Source organism: Arvicola amphibius, chromosome 5, assembly GCF_903992535.2.
Source record: "Arvicola amphibius chromosome 5, mArvAmp1.2, whole genome shotgun sequence".
Classification (NCBI taxonomy): Eukaryota; Metazoa; Chordata; class Mammalia; order Rodentia; family Cricetidae; genus Arvicola; species Arvicola amphibius.
The window spans coordinates 126,174,449-126,195,732 of NC_052051.1; positions in this window are offsets into that span (position 1 = coordinate 126,174,449).

Consider the following 21,284-nt stretch of genomic DNA (forward strand, 5'->3'; position numbering starts at 1 on the left):
AAAAAGGCAGAAGAAATAAGGGTAGACAACACACCCAGTAGTAGTTGACCAACAGTAATTGAACTCAATGGTGTCTTTGTAGGTCCCTTGTCTCATAATGTCCTGACAGGGTTTTTCCTCTTTTCTTTTCTTTCCTTTTCTTTTCTTTTCTTTTCTTTTCTATTTTTATCTTATTGTTATTTCCAGTTTCTTCTTTTTAACATTCAGATAGGAAATCAAAGATTGCAAAATCAAAGTCTGCTTTCTATCTTTTAATATTGGTCCATCAGCAAGCCTCAATTTAACCACCAATAATACAAGAGAATTAAGCAAGACATTCTCTGTGGATGCTTTATTTTATTTTTTAAAAGGAAACAAACTATCTTTTCATTTTATATACCAATTCCAGCTTCCACTCCCTCCCCTCCTTCCATTCCTTCCACCTTCTCCCTATCCCACTCCCCATCCACTTCTTAGAGAGGGTAAGGCACATTGCTGTAGGGAAGGTCCAAGGCCCTTCCTAGTATATCTAGGCTGAGCAAGAATGGGTTTTAAAAAGCCAGTACAAGCAGTAGGGGTAAATTTTGGTGCCACTGCCAGTGGCTCTGCAGTCTGCCCCAGCCATACAACTGTCACTCACGTTCAGAGGGCCTAGTTTGGTCCTATGCTGGCTCCTTCCCTGTCCAGCTGGAGTTGATGAGCTGCCATTAGCTTAGGTAAGCTGTTGCAGTGGATGTCCCCATCATGGTCTTGACCTCTTTGTTCATATTCTCACTCTTTGGGTGGACTTTGGGAGCTCAGCCCAGTGCTCTCCTGAGGGTCTCTGCCTCTGTTTCCATCAGTTGCTGATTGAAGGCTCTATGGTAACGTTTAAGATATTCATCAACATAGCTGGCAAGGGCAGTTCAGGCACCCTCTCCTCTATTGCTTAGGGTCCTTACTGGGGTCATCCTTGTGGATTCTTGAGAACTTTTCTAGTGCCAGGTTTCTTGCTAGCCCCATAATGGCTTCCTCAATCAATATATCTCTTTCCTTGCTCTCCAACTCTGTCCTTCCCCCTAATTTCAACTATCTGGTTTCCTCAAATTCTTCCCCCCCACTTCCTCTTCTACCCTCTTTCTCTCTTCCCCCTCCCTTCTCCCCTTCCTGCATGTTCCCAATTTTGTCAGAGATCTTTTCTATTTTCCTTCACAGGGTTCACCTTGTTACTTAGGTTCTGTAGGATTGTGGACTATAGGCTTGTTATCCTTTGCTTTACAGCTAGTGTGGACGTTTATTTTAATGAAAAGCGATAACATCATGTTTTGGACTTCCTGAAACTGAGAAGCTTCTGTAAATCAAAGGACACAGTCAACAAGACAGAACAACAGCCTACAGAATGGAAAAAGATCTTTACTAACCACACATCAGACAGAGGGCTGATCTCCAAAATATTCAAAGAACTCAAGAAATTGGTCATCAAAAGAACAAATAATCCAGTAAAAATTGGGGTATAGGCCTAAAAAGAGAACTCTCAACAGAGGAATCTAAAATGGCTGAAAGACACTTAAGGAAATGTTCAACAACCTTAGTCATCAGAGAAATGCAAATCCAAACGATGATGAGATTCCATCTTACACCTGTAAGAATGGCCAAGATCAAAAACTCTGATGACAACTTATGCTAGAGAGGATGTGGGAAGAAGGGAACACTCCTGCAGTGCTGGTAAAAGTATAAACAGGTACAGCTCCTTTGGATATCAGTATGGCATTTTCTCAGAAAATTCAGAAACAGCCTTCCTCAAGACCCAGCAATACCATTTTTGGGTTTATACCCAAAGGATGCTCAATTGTACCACAAGGACATATGCTCACCTGTGTTCATAACAGCATTGTTTGTCATAGCCAGAACCTGGAAACAACCTAAATGCCCCTTGACCGAAGAATGGATAAGAAAAATGTGGTACATTTACACAATTGAATACTACACAGTAGAAAAGAAGTGACAGTTTGAAATTTGCAGGCAAATGGATGGATCTAGAAAGCATCATATTGAGTGAGGTAACTTAGACCCAGAAAGAAAAATATCATATGTACTCATTCATAAGTGGCTTTTAGACATAAAGCAAAGAAAACAAGCCTATAATTCAGAATCTCTGAGAACCTAAACAACAATAAGGACTCTAAGAGAGACATACATGGATCTAATATAAATGGGAAGTAGAAAAAATCAAGATCTCCCGAGTAAATTGGGAGCATAGGGAGCATGAGAGAGGGTAGAAGGAAAGGGGAAAATGCCGAAATCTCAGCCCCGGTCTGTGCTCTATGTGCTAGGCCTCAGTTTGAGAGCTTCAGGAAAGGTGCTCGAGGTTGAGAACTCAAATGCAGTGACAGACTGACACACAGAACTCTCAACGCCTGTTCAGAAAAGCCTCTCTTGATTAACACCATGTAGACTTAGATATACTGCAGTTAATGGTCAACAGGTGATCCTCTGATCCTCTAACTAGGCACAGCTTCTAGTAACATATATTAGAAGCTTCTAGGAGGGAAAAGCAACTGAAGTCCAGGACTCATTAATCCCAACATCCCCCCCCCTAAATTTTTTATAAAACAGAAGACCCTCCTGTCTTAGGTCCTCTCAGAAGAGTAAACCCTTACCCGTCTTTGGGAGGCCCCTTCCCTGTCTTAGGCAGGCCCTCTTCTGTAGAAGTTGCCCATCTATGGAGGAATCTTCATTGTTGGTGCAGTGTTCTCAACCAGACCTTACTGAACAACAGGGTCAGAAGGACTTGCTACGTGACCATATGCTGCATTCTCATGGGTTGTCTGATCTTACACAGGATTTAAAGATGAATTTTAAAGTAAAAATACCTTTCTTAACAGTTCCTAGAATCAAATGTCTTTCTCCAGTCCAGAACACAAAAGACAACACAATCAACATATCATACATCTGTACACATTTATCTTTTTAAGCTATATACTTTCTTTCTATCCTTTCCCAATACATAAGTCCCCTCCAGCCGGGGACAACCCTGTTAGTTTACCCCTCTTTCTCAGTTGGAGTTCCACTTGCTGCCAAACCAAGCCAAACCAAGGGAAGGACGTCAGGATTAACACATATACCCCATTTCACCCTCACCTTCTGAGGGCGACCTCTCAGGGTTCCCTAGTTCCCGACATCTCAGCTGGGACCTTCAATTTCCGTGCACCGCGCCCCCGTGTCTGCACTCTATGTGCTTTTACCCAGTTACCGAGCTTCGGGCAAGGGGCTGGAGGTTAAAATAACCAGACACACATACAGACACAGAGACAGCGACACGGGTCATCCTTGAATTCCCCAAGAATGCCCCCTTTATTGTGTTCAGGGGCAGATTATATAGAGATAGCCACACCCCAGCCAAACCCACCAGAAACCACTCTCCTGCCATCAGGAACTCCTGAAGGTCTCATGCTCACAGCAGCTGTAGGCACTCAGATCAGGGAATTACAAGAAATTCAGGATCTGGGGTCTCACTGCTCCCAACAGGAAAAGATGTATAGCTCAATAAAATCAATAGAAAATTTAAAAAAAAGAAAAGGAAGAGTTCAAAGAAAGCAGTGGGAAGGTCATATGACTGTAGGTACTGGGAATGGGCCTTCCTTTAGAACACATTACTCATAAAGTACCTTCTAGAAGTCCTCTCCAACATACTCATATCAACATCTATACCACAGATAACCTCAGGCTGATGCAGAAATAATCTTTGTATCATCCACTCTGCTTGAACTTCCTCATTATACCAGTTTCCTTTTACAAAGCAGATTTTTTTCAGAGGCTTTCCTGTTCATCTTTGCAAGTAAGAATGCTTTGGTGGATGTCTGTAGCTACTGCCACTTTAGGATTCAAGAGCTACATTCCTGCTTTTCTATGATATACTCTGTCATTTTTATACCCACTTTGGATTGTAGATGGAAGTTTCTGCCCTATCTGGTCCTGAAGTCCCAAAGAAACACAGAGAGGTTTATATTAATTATAAACTGTTTGGTCTCTTACAACTTAAATTAATCCATAATTCTTGTCTGTGTTTAGCCATGTGACTTAGGACCTTTTCTCAGTAAGGCATCCTCATCTTGCTTCCTCTGTGTCTGCCTGGTGACTGACTCTTTGCCTTTCTTCTTTTCAGAATTCTCTTATTCTGGTCGTCCTGCCTATAATTCTTGCCTGGCTACTGGTGAATCAGCATTTTATTAAACTATTATTAGTGACAAATCTTTATAGTGTATAATAGCATAATCCTACAGCACTGGATCATCAAGTTGGTCATGCTTTTCAGTTAAGGAAATGTTTCAAAGAACTACAAATCACTTATTGTGTTCAATAAAAGCCTTTTTGTTTAACAAGTAACCCTGAACCTGACCTATTATTTATTTTATGCAAATGACCTGATTGAAAACATAGCAACATTTTGAAGACATTGAGTATTTTCTTACAGGAGATTCTATATAAACTGACGACCTAACCTAAAATATTCTTATTGAATGGCCATGTAGTAATACTGGCAAATCTCATTGCTAGACAATGAACATGTTAAATTGTCAAATTGAATAACCTGAAGTAAACAGAAGAAACATGTGTTACCTTGATGTGACTGGCTATTTTTAGGTAATGGAAATATTTTGATTTTATATATTGTCAACCTATAGAAAATTCTCTATATTGGAGTTGCTCACCAAATTTCATAGAAAGGTCTTCAGATACTTTTCATTTTGCTTTCAATATATAACAACATTTCTCTTGGCATTTAGTCACTTCACTAATCCAACTGGTTTTTAAAAAATAAATTTATGTATTTATTTTACATCTTGACCATAGTTTCCATTACCTCTTCTCCTCCCAGTCTGGTGGGTAGAATTTGCTGAAGGACGTGGGGGCAGGAGGATACCAACTACTGTTTTTTTTAAGCCCCTTTCAGCAAAGCAAGGCTGTGGCTGTCTTGAGCAGAAGTCATGAGCAAGTCAGAAAATGCTCATCCACAGCAGCCTCGACGTCCCCATCTTACTTGTAGCCCTATCCTGAGGATTCTCTGACTTCTGAAGACCCAACCATTTGTTTGCTTGGAGGAACAGCCCTTGGTGGCCAAGCTGTCCTCTATCTTCAGTACTAATCAGAACAACATCCTTGCTCTCTCTCTTTTCTCCCTCTCCTTCTCTCTCCTTCAATTACCACAATCTCCTTCCGAATCCTCATATTTACCAAGAGCTGTCTGGTACTTGAGTCTTTGAAAATGTTATCTACATTGCCGGAAACACTTTACACCCCTCTCACTTTCATAGCTAATCAGCAAGTCTAATCATCTCGCAAATCTCTGATCAAGTACTACTTCATTAGCAACTCTCAAATGACCTTTCTAAGTGGGTCACTTATCTCTAATATATGCTTTCAGCACACCACTCCCTCTTCTCTGCCATGATAATCACTTTTGCCATGTTAAATTTACTTCTGTAATACGTTAATGAATTTCTATCTCCCGATTAGATGAAAACTCTGGGTATCTGGGATCACCATTTGAATGAAGAAGTAAGGTGATGGGCACATAATAGGCTCTCCATGAGTTCCTATTATATGAAACAAACAAATGATATAATGTTTGATATCTACTATTAAATATTGACACAAAGTATAAGGCCACACATATTGACAATTTGTCTCATGTGACTGGTTTGGTTTGTTTTTCCTCCGAAGTCATGTGTGGAAAGATTTGTTCTAATGCAGTGCTCAGAAGTGAGGCTTTGAGATTGAGAGGTTCTGATTCAGGAGATTAATCCATTGATAGACTCAGATTTCAATAACATTATCAGGAGGTAATAGTAACTAGCAGGTGGGACCTATTGGAGTTCTTAAGTCACTGGATGTGCTTTGAAGACTGTGCCTATGAGGTGTCCTCTTCTCTCTCTGTTCTCTGGCCACCATGAGATGGGTATCCTTGTCCCACCATATGCCCTCATTTTTTCTCTGCTTCACTAGAATCTAAAGATAAAGGAGTTAGTCCACTATTTGCTCATACCACGAACTGAAATAAATAGTTCTTCCTTGAAACTGTTCACCTAGGGGATTCTATCATAACAAGAGATGGGACCAATACTGTGGCTTTTCAAAGATTTTTAGATAGTTTCCATGTTGATCATTATCCTGTATTTTCCAAATTAAATTCAAAATTTACAATTTCAGGATACATTTTTATTATGTAGGTGTCTCGCTTACGTAACCTTAGCAGACATCATTGGGTGGATTGGAAGACAGTTTTGAAGCTCTTGAGGCCTCAGGACATTTTAGCAAATTCACTTACTATTTCCAGGTATCTGTATTGAGTACTTGGGCATCAGGTTCTGTTTTTCTCCCCCCCTTTTTTGTTTTAAATTAAACAATAGTCACGGGCAATAGTGGGATTTATACAAGACTGGAATCAGAAATGTTTAGGCATTCCTCCCTTCTGTACAAGTTTTGACTGCTTGGTTTTCATTGAAGATGGTTGTTTGGTGTCCTTGAAACTGTAAGCCAGTTCTCCTTCAGCTTCAGTTATCTACAATGGATCTTTTTGTCTTCCCAGAATATCCAAAGCAAGTTTTCTTCATTCTAATATTACTTTCAAATACATATTATATATGTGCTCCTGTATGTATATGTGCATATGTGTGCCTGAGAACATAGGTGTGCATATGTTTCCAGGAGAATGTGTTGGAGATCCCAGAGCTGGAGTTATAGGTGACCACTAGTTGGCTGCCTCACATGGATTTTTGGAAACAGAACTCTGAACCTCTGCAAGAGTAGGGAGTGCTTTTAACTGCTGAGCCATCTCTAGCCTATTATTCTCTTTTAATAAACATTTATTTTTTTTAAATGTGTATATGTGTGTGTGTATGCATGTGTGTGCATGTGTGTATGTGTGTGTGTGTGTGTGTGTGTGTGTGTTTGTGTTTGTGTGTGTATGTGTGTGTGTGTGTGCCTAGAGGCCAGAAGAAGGTGTTGGATACTCTGAAGCTAGAGTTTCAAGTAGTTGTGAAGTACCAGATTTTTGTGCCTGGAAATGAACTCCAGGTTTTTTGTTAGTATAATATGTCTCCTTAACTGCAGAGCCACCTCCCAGTCACCAAGTTGATACTCCTCGAGAAGATAATTATAATTTTTGCATAACAAACAGAAATTTTCTATGTAACTATTTAATCATCCTTGTGGTAGTTTGAATGACAGTGTGCCCCACAGGCTTTGTCCCCAGTTGGTGGAAATGTTTGGGAAGGATTAGGAGGTGTTGTAGGAGGAATGCCACTAGGGGTGGTCTTTTAGGTTTCGAAAGGAAAATCCAGGCCATTCTCAGCTAGTTCTTTCTCTGCCTTGTGCTTATCAATTAGTTTATAAACTTGCAGCTACTGCACCGGTATCATGTCTACCTGTCTGCTGCCATGCTTTCCACCATGATAGAGATAAGATCACCATCTGAAACTATAAGCCCCAATAAACTGTCTCTTCTATAAATTGTCCTGGTTATAATATCTCAGCACAGAAATAGAAAAGTAATTAATATAGTCAAGTCATTGTTTACAAATATGAACAACCCCCCCAAAAAACCAATAGGTAACTCATAGAAGTATATTGTTCAATGAGCACATAAATATATTCAATCTTACAATTGATTATGGAAATACAAATTAATTGACAATGCAAAGCTATTTTTTATAAGACTTAATATGTAAAGTATTGAAATAACTCACATAAGCAGGGAGACAGAGAAATACATGTTTTCATCAGTTATTGAGAGGGAAAAAGGATGAATAATGAGGTTCAGCTTCAGATGAACTTAGCCTACTGTGAGTCTACTACTTACCGTTTAATTAATATATCATAGTCACAATCGATATATCCTCATTATCACATACATATCACAAAATGTCCACTGCCATCAATGGTACTCATTATTGCTTTAGACAATGTGAGAAAATTAGAAGAGGGCCTAATGTATTACTACTAGATTAAAAGATTTTTGATATATTTCATTCCCACTTGAAAACTTTGTACTCATAAAAGTCAGAAAAATCATTTATTATAATTATAAGGGCTTAATATGGTAGGCATGTAGTTGCTGGGTGAAGATGTGTTGTATTTGTATATTCTGTGGAATTTTACTTTAACTGTGAAAAGGTATGTTACATTTGTTTATGCTGCATTTGTTTAATCATGAATAGATGTGTTGAAGTTTCACCTTGCCTGTCTAAGGCACCTGATTGGTCTAATAAAGAGCTGAATGGCCAATAGCTAGGCAGAGGAAGGGTAGGTGGGGTTGGCCAAAAGAGGAGAATAAATAGGAGGAGGTTCAAGAGGGAGAAAAAGAAGAGGAGAAAAACAAAGAATGAGAGAAAAGAGAGGGAGATGCCTGGGGCCATCCAAGTAGCCGCTAGCTAGCAGGCAGTGAGTAGGACATACAGAAAGTAAGAAAAAGACAAAACACAGATAAAGAGAAACAGATTAAAATAAGAGCTAAACTAAGGCCAAACATTCATAATGAATATTAAGTTTCTGTGTCTTGGTTTGGGAGCTGGTTGGTGGCCCAGAAGAAAAAGCCCAGTACATGTTGTTAAGGTAAATATATGCATAACAAACAAACAAACAGGCAAACAAATCAACATTTCTTACATTGTAGAAATAATTATAAATACAATACAAAGCAATATCCAAAAGTATCAGAATCTACCTTCTGTATAAAAAGAGTGTAAGAAAGTACATATGGGCACAATGTTATTCCTGTAGATCAATGCCTTGCTCATTCCTCATCAGAGAAATTTCTCCTTGAAATTGAAAACAGAGACCCACAACTGGACAATGTGCAGAGTGAGATATTTTGGAACACAGAGTTCTAAATAGGATGTCTCCCTAAGGCTCAGGGATCTACGCAGAAGAGGAGGAAGAGAGATTGTAAGAGCCAGATGTGGTGAAATAGCATCTTCCAGACACAGCAGGACTGCATCTTCCTCTAGTCACCACTGTCTCTGCCATGGGCTTTGACAAGCTCCATCCACATGTAAATTGTTCACCACTCACTTAAGCCCACACTGGATACATCTAAACTTCCTTCCACAAGGCATACACTCCCAGACACATTTTTTTCTTTTGCAATTTTATTGTTGGCTACACAACTTTTAAAGTAAACAATATGGACATATGACTCCTAACTCAGACAACAGAAAGAGAAGTGTCAGATTCAACCCATTCTACCCTTGCTTCACATCACATAATGTTTTACTTGCAGTGTGAACTTCAAGGCCACTCTGCTGATCTTCCTTCTCCATCTTCTTTCTTATTTGTTCTGTTTGTTCTTTCACATAGCCTCCCTCTAGAATCTCACAGGGGACCACAGGGCAACCCAGAAGCTCACTCTTGTGTTCTTAGACATTTTGAATTACTATTATCTTAAAAAATCATTCATATTTGTAATTTTAAAATGTAGAGAATCTATAGAACCACACACATTATAGATTCAATATAGGGGTGTGAATAAATAGAATGTCTAGCCAGATAGATGGGAACACGGGATGAGAGATTATGGAGCTGGTTGGAAAGAAGAAAACCTCAGGAGAAGATCGGCAAGGGTCAGTGATGACAGTCCACCCTAGACACGCTGACTGCGACATCTCTATGCTGACAGCAATGAAGCAGGCTTCAGGTCACCCCTCATCTTCCCAGTTTTACACAGGGCACCTCGCACTTCCCTCATGAAGAGGCCACTCATTCGCCCCAACCATCTGATGGAAAGACTGAATAAAACCTGAAATTTAAAGCAATAGGTAAAGTTAACCATAAGATTTTGAAGGTTAACGTTTATAAATGAAAGGTAGACGTTTATTCTATTTTCAAGGTTTTGGTTGCAGGGAACTAGATATACAATTTAATTCTTGGGGAGCACTATCATTTAGCGTAGGGTCTAAAGTCCCTTGAATCTCTTGTGGCATAATAAGTATGGCAAAGGGCTTGAGGGGCTGAGCGAGGACCATTCAGCCTGATGTTCACGGTACAGATGCTTTTACTCTAGCTACTCCAGATGTTATTTTCTGTGTGTCATGCTGTGAAAGGTTTGATTGACACTCGCTGGGCTTGAGTCCTCACTCCAGTTGCCTGGTTTTTTTTTTTCCCCCTTGGGATGTTTATACTCAGGTTACTCTGAATAGCATATGGAAAGTACTTTCAAGTACCAAATAAAAATTGAGACACGGAGCCTTTTCCCATTGCCTACTCTCCATGTACCTATTGTTTTGTAGGATATAAATATTTTTTCCAGCGGAATCATGGGACAGATAGTACATAAATGTCTTCTTTGCTGGTCTTTCCATTCTTACTTTCATTGCCGGCTAAACTAAAATTGTTTCCTCCCCCATTTCCTCATCACCACACTGTGTCAGTGTGCCAAGATAATATTCTTTAGCATTATAACTCATGTTGACGCGCCTAAATGTTTGTCATGTGTTAAACACGTGAGGCGAAAACAGTGCTTTATAAAATGGTGGGAAAGGGCCAAGTGTGTTATTCCTTCCCTCTCACCCAGGAATCTCTGCAGTCTCCTCTAAGATACCCTGTGAGGTCTCAAAAGTTCTCTTTGTTCACTTTGTCAAGGTAGGTTCCCGAAACGTTATCTGATACACGCATTTAAGTCAGCACACAATGTGTGATGCTCTTGGCACATTATACAGCTAAAGAGCATCTGTGGTATGGCAAGGAAACACACACACACACACACACACACACACACGCACGTTAGACATTCACCTCAGATGGCTAGCTAGTCTGTCTACATGGAAGGAGAGTCATTTTCAAATTTTCATATTCACACTAGTTAGGGGGCTACCCAACTCAGCCAATATCTCTACAACTGTCTAGGGGTGCTTTTTGATTTAGAAAATAAATACTTTTCTGTACTAGGTACAACAGCAAATTGTTATTTTCTTCAAGGAGAAAATGAATTTGAGCATACGGAGATGTTCAATTTAGACTGATTAGATTTTTCTTCTTTTTGGTCAGGCCATTTTCCCATTATCCTAAGCCCTGATTCTGCCATGACTAGCCTCATTCATAGCCAGACACTGGACATTTGAAGCATAGAATCAAATAGTAGCTGTGAGCTTGATTTTACAGGTTTGCAGCAAGGCTGTACTGGCACATGTCCCATGCTTCATAGTTTGGCCAATTCTGCTCCCCCAAACTTCCTAAGAACTATCAATACCATTTCATATTTGTCAATTATGAAAAGCAGGATGCATAGTTAGTGATATTATTTATTTAAAACACATCATTATTTACATAGAGTCTACACTTAAGAAGTAAAATATATAAACAAATTTATTGTTCCTTGGTCAGAGGCCGATAAAGAACAAGAGATGCTTTTAACACTTGTTTAAAGGCAATTTTCAAGGATGATTGAGGAATGAGGGAGCAACTCAACTTATTGATTCAAATCCTGACCCAGTTTATCCAGGCAGTTTTATTTTCCAGGAGAAAGGTAATGGGTTATAAGGCCATAAATCAAGAGCTTAGAATTGTGAGTTCTGTGTCCTTCACAGGTATTTTGCTTTTAGCAGCATCTGGGAAGGAGATCCCTGACTTCCCACACATCAGGAGGTAGGATGTCTCCCTCTTCCTTCTCCAGTCCTCTTGGAGAAACATGGAGTGAACATCCCCTTATCCATCCCTCCACATGGAATGCACATACCCTTCTACATAAAATCATAAGACCTTGCCTTGGAAAAGGAAGAAAAGGCAGTTGATGCGCATTCTTTTTCTCTAGACGCAAGGTCAGGTTTTATTCACACTCTAACGTCAGCAAAACTGCTACTGTTATCCTTTAATTATTATATAGTCAAGAGATAAACGATGCTCGCCAGCATGATTCTAAACTTCATGAAATAAGGTAGAATTCAAGTTATCCATCTTATACTTTAGATTCATTGGCCCATTGCATTTTAAGAAATGTAATAGTCAAAGGTTGTGGGATGTTTTACTGTAAGCATAAACCTCAGTTTCCCAGTTCTCTGGCTGGATCTATTCAAGATGTAACAATAGCTGCCAAGCTAGGGTGCTAACCTACACTGAGCTTAGCAACGATGCAAAAAATAGGATCTGCCAGTTACTGAGGCCACTGTCAAACGGAACTTTCTGGTGCCTGAAAAGAATAATGCCTTTAAAATGTCGTGGAAGTCACATATACACGGAACCAGAGCAGGAGACGAAACTGTTTATTCCAAACAAATGTTTTCACTTTGTCCCAGCGACAGTTTCTGGGAGATAAGACTTTGAATTAAAACAACCCAGGCCAAGGTTACTGGCCATGTAATAAAATATCAGGCTGAAAAAAAGGAGAGTCACTGGGAGCTTCATTTGAACTTTGGTACTCTAAATCACGCACTAAACTCAACAACCTTCTTAGATCGTAGAAAAAGCAGAAAGCAAAGCATCTCCTAAAACGGAAACACAAAATGAGGGCACAAAGAATGTCATATCTTAAGTCCTTAACAGCCCCGATTCTACCCAAGCCCTCCATCACTACCCTCAGATCTCTCTTTCTCATACCCAGCCCGTTTTCTATCTCACACCTAAAGGGAATGAGCAACACGATTTATTCCCCATGCCTTTTGCTTTATTTTTTCCCCAAGATCGTTTAGTTGATTAAAATTCATAGTGAGTAGGGACATTTGAAAACTCCTAATAAGGCAAAATACTGACAAACACCCTGATTATGGTTATCAATTACACATTTCTAACGCAAGCTGACTAAACACAGTAGAGGGCCTGTGTATTGAAAGCATTAATGAGCAATTCTCTTTAAATTGAGATAGTCAAGAGTTTCTCTCTGAGGTTCTTGGAAAAAAATGCTAACTGAAATAAAAGGTTATCTGGAGATTGCTCATTGCTTCTTGGAAATGAGAAAAGAGGTACCCTATCTTAACAATTCAGGAAAGCAGATGCCGTGAACCAATCACATGAAGCATCTTCTTTGTCCCTGTCAATTTTAAAAATAGCAAAACCTTAATTTTAACCATTGGATATTGATTAGGTAGTTAATTGCTTCATCAACCCATCTGTACTCCTGGATTAACAATGTTCAGGTGATGAATGGAACCTGCATGTATTAAGAACAAACACAAAGTAAAATAAGACACTAAATGTTTTCTATTCCACACAGGGAAGAGATTTTTCTTCCCTCTCCCTTTTCTTTAGAGCAAATAAGTAGAAATCTGCAAGGGCAATGCCTTTCTTTTTATTTAAAACATACACAACTATTATTGAGAACTGGAGAGGTCTTTGCCGGCTCTATAATCCAGGGTTGTCTTCAGGAAAGACTTTGAAGTTGTCTCTTTGTGAGATGAACATTAAAAGGTTCTCATTCCTATATTTCATCTTATTTGGGAGACTAGGAGTCTAACTTCCAGGGGTACCTTGTTTCAGTTTCAAAATCATTCCTTTTTACATGAGGGCATAAGAAGGTTGTTTTCTCCTAGATAAAACCAATTTGCTAATACAAGTAGCCAACCTAGTTACCAGGAGAAGTGAGGATTAACCACCTGGGACAGATGGTGTTGTCATGTCCTCGAAGTTAAGGACTGCTTAGAGCTTACCTCAAGACAGACACTGGAACTTTGGTGCCTGTCCTGGAACTAGCTCTGTAGACCAGGCTGGCCTTGAACTCACAGAGATCCACTGGCCTCTGTCTCCTGAGGGCTGGGCTTAAAAATGTGTGCCACCACCACCCAGCAGCTATACCTTCTTGGCTATAAAAAGTTGGCTTTGTTGTTGTTGATAATGTAATCTTTTAGCAGACTGACCCTGAAGGGCACTACATTCTATTTAATGCTGTTCAATAAACAAACATTCATTCTTTAATACTCTATGGAGAGGATTTCTGTGTTGCAAAAGATTTTGCTTTGAATTTTATTCCCCTAATACACGGAAAGAGGAATGGAGGAATCCTACAAGGAGCACACAGCTACGGCCAGTTTGGGGATTCAAAAATGAGTACAATAACTTATCTGAGCAACTGAATTGACCACTGTGTTTCTTTATTCACTTCAATAGCTGACTCTCCAAAATAACAGGCACATATTAAAATATTCACTAACATCTACTGATAGACGAGCCACTCTCCCTAGATTTTCTAGCTTTTATTTTAGTTTGGTGTAATTAAACAATTATCCTGTATTATGATTCTTTACTAATTCTGTCTTAAATGGAATTCATAACTAGTTAGTTCATAAAATGGACATGGAGGTGTTTAGCTTAAAACACCTTTGTTTTAAACATCTGTAACTGAATACTGTAATTGATAAAGAATGTAGATTTATTTCAGACAGTACTGAAAACTCAAACTGCCTGTGTCTAGGGGTATCTGACAAGGGCGTTCTTGGGAATCATCTAGCTTGCTGAAAGTCCCTCTCATCAGATTCCTGATTTATGTTAGAACCTGAATGACCAGATCACCTCAAATGTCCTTAAGCCTCTCAGTATGGCTGCACTGGGGATTAAATTTTTACTACACAAGTTTGGGAGGACACATCCAAGCATAGTAATTCAGTTTCATTGAACTTTAAGGGCATTTGAATGTGAATGATGTAGGAGGTTCTTTCATTGGTTGAATAAAGAAACTGCCTTGGCCTTTTGATAGGGCAGCACTTAGGTAGGCAGAGTAGACAGAACAGAATGCTGGGAAGAAGGGCAGAGTGGCAGACACCATGAATCTCCTGCCTGAGACAGACGTAGGTTAGAATCCTGTCAGTAAGCCACAGTCATGTGGTAATACACAGATTTAATAGAAATGGGTTAATCAAGATGTGAGATTTAGCCAATAAGAGGCTAGAGCTAATGCGCCTGGCAGTGAGTTAATTAATACAATTTCTGTGTAATTATTTCATGGGTTAAGCTAGCCGGGCGGCGGGACGTGGCCCACTCCTCCTACAACATGTAATTTCTTTAGGTCTACAACATCTGCTCTACAGCATGCTTGCCGTGGGTGTCTGTCATCAGGATACCACGGACTATAGCAGACTTGCTTTGTATCAGGTCCTAAGCACATCTACTGCATCGGGCTCCTCACTTTTCTCCACCACTGGGGTAGTTCATATAATTGCAGTTTTACAGATGATCTGTTGGGGCAAGAGGTTTTATTGTCTAAGGGCCTTAGACTTGTGAACTACTAGGTGAGAATCCCTAGGTAGGCATTTGTCCTAGGTCAATGACTTCAACAGTTCCACAGTAACAACTACAAATAAAATCTGTTTGCCATCCTACCTAAGAGATGCACTTTTTTTTCTTAAATGTTTTTGCTTTTTTTTTCCTATGTCATATGTTGTTTCTACCAAAGAAACGGACATAGAATTCTTTTTATTCCCCAGTATGTTACTACCTTCTGGAACTGTTAGCATAGATATTTTAATCCTAAGGTATTAATTCATTACTTCTGTATTTGCACTTCTTCCTACCCTAGCAGCAAAGAGGGAAGTACAAAACCAAAGAAAGAAATAGGCTTTGTAATTGGATGACATGCTAACCCATATATGGAATTTCAATATTACCTTTGGGTTCCTTTCTGGTTTAGATCAACAGGGTAATCACTTGTCCAGGGTGGTTAAAAGGTGTAATTTTATTCATAAAATCACATAGAACAAAATAATAGATTCACAAAGTCAGTGTTTCTACCCAATATTCCTTTTACCAAAGCATGCCCAGCGATACTCTACTCTCAGGGTGAATGGGTAGAAAGCAGAATGAAGAGATGAGGTCACATTGAAAATGATATCTCAGCTCTAAGCCAGGGTGCATTGAGAATGATATCTCAGCTCTAAGCCAGGGTGCATTGAGAACCACAGTGACTAGAGACCGTGGGAAAAACTCCAACAAAGAATGCAAGGGGGTAACGATCTGTTCTCCAAGGAAGAAAAAGAAACACTCAGGTGGGAACCTTAAAGCTCAGTTCTGGACCACACATGAGTATAGAGAGCAAATATACCATTCCTGAGAGGTAGAGAAAACCGAAGGTTGAAAACGCTGTAAAACTGGGCCATTCCCTGCGGCTTCTTGCTCAGGAAGATGTGGGGTCGCTCTGGAGCAGAACTCACAAACTAGGCTGTAGTTTTCACAGGAAAAACAAGCCACACTAAAGATAACTTCACATTGGAAAATAATGAAAATACCTGGAAACAACTCCCCAACCACGCCATCCTCAGGATGAAGAAACATAAGCAGACGAATGAAGGTAACAAAGGTAGCCCTGTATCCTGGTTTGTTATAGTAGCTCCTGACCTCTATTCCCAGCTAGACCATGATATAGAAACAGCTCTAAACCCAGGCACACCTCAGCAACACGGCAGAATGATAGCTGCAGGCTATGGAAAGTCAAGTGGGCTTTGCTGCTGTGACACATCATTCTTTCTTTAAAAAAAAATTACCAGCATCACATTTTTGAAGTCACTATATAAATATTCTTCCTAAATCTCATTTCTTCAGTGCAGGATTAAAGCCTGTTTTATAAAAACCGAAGTTCTCTTCCCTCTCTTATTTTTAACTTCTCCATGAAATTAATTTGAACTGAATGTGAAGATTTTGTTGTTTAGAAATACCTGCCTCTAATCAGAGCAAGCAGATGTTACACATCAATTTGTCTCTTAGGTCACAGAAAGTCATAAATGTTAGGGCAAAAAAAAAAAAAACACATTTTGTTCTTTGCCAATAGGGGCGGAAAAATTTTGGAGATTATAAGTCGTTAGTTTAAATCTCAGTTTAAGCAATTAAAACTCTATTCTCCCATGTTTATGTGGCAGTTCATGTGGCACTTGCCTGAGAGCATGTTAGCCAGCGGTGTAACTGTAGTGGATGCTGGAGCTTCAGGCAGAGGGCAGGACTGAACAGAGTCAGTCAGAGTGCTAACTCAGCATTGGTCCAGCACTCCAAGTCTAATTCATCAGAGAGTTAGAGACAAAACTGGAGCTGCGAGGTGTATGACAATGCCTGACGTCCAGAAGTAGCTGAGGAAGCTCTCAGCTCAGGAGGAGGAGTCATATTTTAAAGAGGAAAATGACTGTAGGTGCTTGAGAGTTGCAGAAAGCAGAGGACCAGTGGGGAGCCAGAACGGTTTAATTTGGTGACAATAAAAGTCATGAAAGACAATCACTCCAAAGAATGTAAGACACTGACAAATAAGAAAGAAGCAGTATACGGGAAATAGAGGTAATTAAGAAGGACTGCTCACTCAAGAAATTTACAGTAGATAGGCAAATGTAATTGCAGCTATGGGAGAGTGCAGGCTCCCAGAAGCTGGCTTAGAGATGAAAAGCTATTGTTGAAAGAATGTAGACCATTGTGCTAATAAAGACTGAACTCATCAATTAAGAATGAAGCACCAAAGGAAATTTTTCTGAGCGTTAGAATCCAAGATGAAGGCAGAGGGTCAACACCAAGGAACTGAGATAACACTTTGTTAGGAGGATTCCAACAGGTGTCAAGATGTTAGTGGCAAAGCAGATGCTACTGTGGTGGGCTCCTGTGGTATTGGTGTGCCTCAGTGGAACACGGGGGACAATGGAGTTCAGTGTTCAGCAAGGCCTCATTGAGAAGAGACAATCTGCATGATAGATCACAGCTCCACATTTAACATATATCTACACATATGCATCTGGAGGCACTGGTTCAGGGTCGTTAAACTGGCTAGAATTCTTCCCTCTAAAGTTAAGCCACTAAAATCAAGGTAATTTTTGTTGTTTGTTTGTTTGTTTGAAAAGCAAAAAGCCAAACAGAAAATGTTACCTGGAGCTACTCACCTAAACAAACAAAGCAACTGCTCTCAGAAAAGTATTTCACAAAGCAATTATACAGCATGATAATAAGTATAGTAGTTCTTTAAATATTTATTTGAAAAGTGGTAGCTTCTGTTTTCTTTCACATACATTTAAAATTCTAAATTTGAAACATTTCTATGAAGCTAAAGTGCAGGTAGCAGGACAAGGAAGGAAGAATTTGGAAGTTAGTTGTGGAGTACAGAAACTAAACCTGCAAGAATGTGAAGAATATGAAAGATGCCCTCTACCTGGCCTTCGGATGGCATCACACACAAGCCTGACATGGGATGAGAGCAAAGTGTGACAGAAGTTTCTGTCTGCCTGGTCCCGCAGCCATTCAGTCCTAAAGAAACACTCAGAGACTTACATTAATTATAAACTGTTTGGTTTATTAGCTCAGGCTTATTATTAACTAGCTCTACAACTTAAATTAATCCATAATTCTTGTCTATGTTTAGTCATGTGATTTGGTACCTTTTACCAGTGCAGCATTCTCATCTTGCTTTCTTTGTGTCTGGGTTGCAACTGTGTCTGGACTGACTTTCCTCTTCCCAGAATTCTTAGTCTGGTTGCCCTACCTATCTCTCCTGCCTGGCTCCTAGCCATTTTATTAAACCAATATGAGTGACAAGTCTTTACAGTGTACAAAAGCAATAACCCACAACAGCAAAGACGGATGTGTATTGTCACTGAGGAGGTAGTTACAATATGCACTTAAGTGTTAATTATAATATAATGGCTTTTGCAGGATAAAGTGATAACTATAATATATATGTCTATACATATATACCCAGAAACACACATATATAAAGCTAACATATATACACTAATATTGTCTTGTTTAAAAATAAATTTTAAAGTAGTTTGAATTTTCTCATAAACGGAGTCATTTCAGAATCACTGTTTGTGAAGGCCAAGAATTTTTACCATCTTGGAAGAAATTTGTGTGACCGATAGAGTAAACAATCATATTTTATGCTAGGCTATGTGTGTTTAAGCTTATTTTTCATTATTGTTATTTATTTAAAATGTTTGTGTCTGTGTTGTTTGTGTGTGCAATGAGAGAAAGAGAGATGGATGGAGAGAGAGAGACAGAGAGAGAATATGTCAGTAGTGAGCACATACATGTGCACATTCATTTGGGGAGGCCAGTCACCAACTTCAGGTATCAGTAGCTAGCCACCTTGCTTATTGTCCTTGAGTTTGTCAGGTAGGTGAGGCCAGTGAGCCCTGGACCAAGGATCTGTCTGTCTCGGATCCCAAACACCGTTGTTAACATGAGTGCTAGGGATCAAACAGAGTTCATCTAGCTTGTGTGGCAAAGATGTTACTGACTGAGCTATCTCTGGAGTGCCAGCCCCTCAAGCCTGTTGATTTCTAGTGGATGATTTGAAATGCAAGAACAAATACTTCCAGAAATGTTCTCATGAGAGCCAATTGATGCTTTTTAAAACAACAGAAACCAGCCTGATCTACAAGAGCTAGTTCCAGGACAGGCTCCAAAGCCACAGAGAAACCCTGTCTCGAAAACTCAAAAAAAAAAAATAAATAAAAAAAATTAAAACAACAGAAACACCGACACTCACATAGTGATAGATATTTTTTCCACACTTGCCAGCTTGAAGCTGAGTATTTTATACTAACACATAAAAAAATCAAGATACAACAATAGCTATGTCTTGAGATTAAGACATAAAAATGCAATTTGAAACCTCTCTCACTCATCAAGTCACCTTTCAGCTTTTTTTGGCATTGTTTTTTGAAAATGTATGGTTGTTGGTAAGGCACAACAATAGATTTCACTATAACCAGATTTCATAATCATCTCAATATTTACTTATTAATTTTTTTTATAAATTGTCATTCCTGAATATTTGGGGTTCAAATAAAGTTAAATCCATGTGCACATGTACACACACACGCACACACATGCACATACTTACATGTGTGTGTGTACACCCATACACACATATGTACACACACTAACATATGCACAACACACACATGTGAAGTTCACAGTAAAATGTTCAAAAGAGTAAATAGCTGCAAAAATATTAAAAGAAAGAACAACTAAATAAGGATAAAAACATCTAATGCATGTTATCTTTGCTTTTGGATAGGCTGGATTGTAGTCTGTGCTGTGATGTCATTTTTAAGGAATGCTCCAATACTCCAGGGTTTCTTTCCTGAAACCCCTTCTGAATAAGATCATAACAGCCAAACATTGAAACTTTAGGATGTATCAAGAGTTGACACCTTTGGGGAGCTTCTGTTGGTTTAATGATTCTTAGACCTTAATTTTTATTTCTAGAATTCATTCAGATATTGAACGTCATCCAGATTTTACTTTTATTTTTACTGCTGTAGAAAGTCTAGGATATATTAAAAGGTAATTTTTCCTTCTGTGTAGGGGTCCCCAAGACGACTCTGATCTTTGGTGATTCATGAGGAAGTCGCAAAGGACTTCAAGTAAAGTTATAATCCTGCCTACTATTTATTAAGGCAAGAGGATAAAAAAAATTAACAAAGACTAATGGTAGAGGGAATGAAGTCTGGAGGAAGTCAGGAGAATCTTTTTGAATCTTTGCCTTATGGGATCACACAGGGCTCAGTTTCTTGACATTGAATTATGACAAGTGAGAAATGTCTTTTAGCAAAGCTTATTAAAGCCCCAGTGTCCATATGTAAATATGTAGACATGCATATTTATTCTTATTGAGTACTAGTTTCATCGCTCCTCTCTTCCTCTGCCAACTACAAGTTGGGGCGGTCCAAGTGAATTGCCATAAAATCACCTGGGTGTCTAAGTGTCCCTTGGGAAATAGTCACAGAAGGGACATAAACTCCTGTCTAAGGAAACAGCTACCGTTGTTCCTCTTTCACTCTAGCTCAGCATATTACATTAAGGATAGCTTTAAACTGTATTTCTTCCCCCTCGATTGTGAAATATTTCATGCAAGAACTTTGTCTACTTTCACTAAGTCTCCTAGTAGCTTGCATTGCATTTGACAGGTAGTTATATGAACATGGGGTGCTGCTATAATGTAAGCACAATTTAACGTCGTGTGTTAGTGAAGTAAAAAAGAAAATAAAGCAGAATCTTGCTGTGATCCCATATTGATCAAAGAAACATGCGCACATATATGTACAAAAGTATATAAAACATAAATAGAAAGAAAATCTGTAAAATATATCAGTAGATATTTCTAAGTGTGTGAACCCATGGTTCCTTTTGCCAATATATTTTCTGGTTTCCTTAGAGACTTCTTTAGCAAGATTTAACATATTATAAAGTGTCCAAATCAACAAATCACTAAATAGAAGACACAGCACTGTTGGTTAAGGGAAACAGCTTCAGGCTGGCTTCAACCCTAACAGGAGAAACTGCTGGCACCTGTCCTTCTGTTTTGACTATCAGACAATCATCAGAGCCTTGGCAGTAGTCTGGGCAAGTACTTCAGTGACAACTCATATGCAGACACC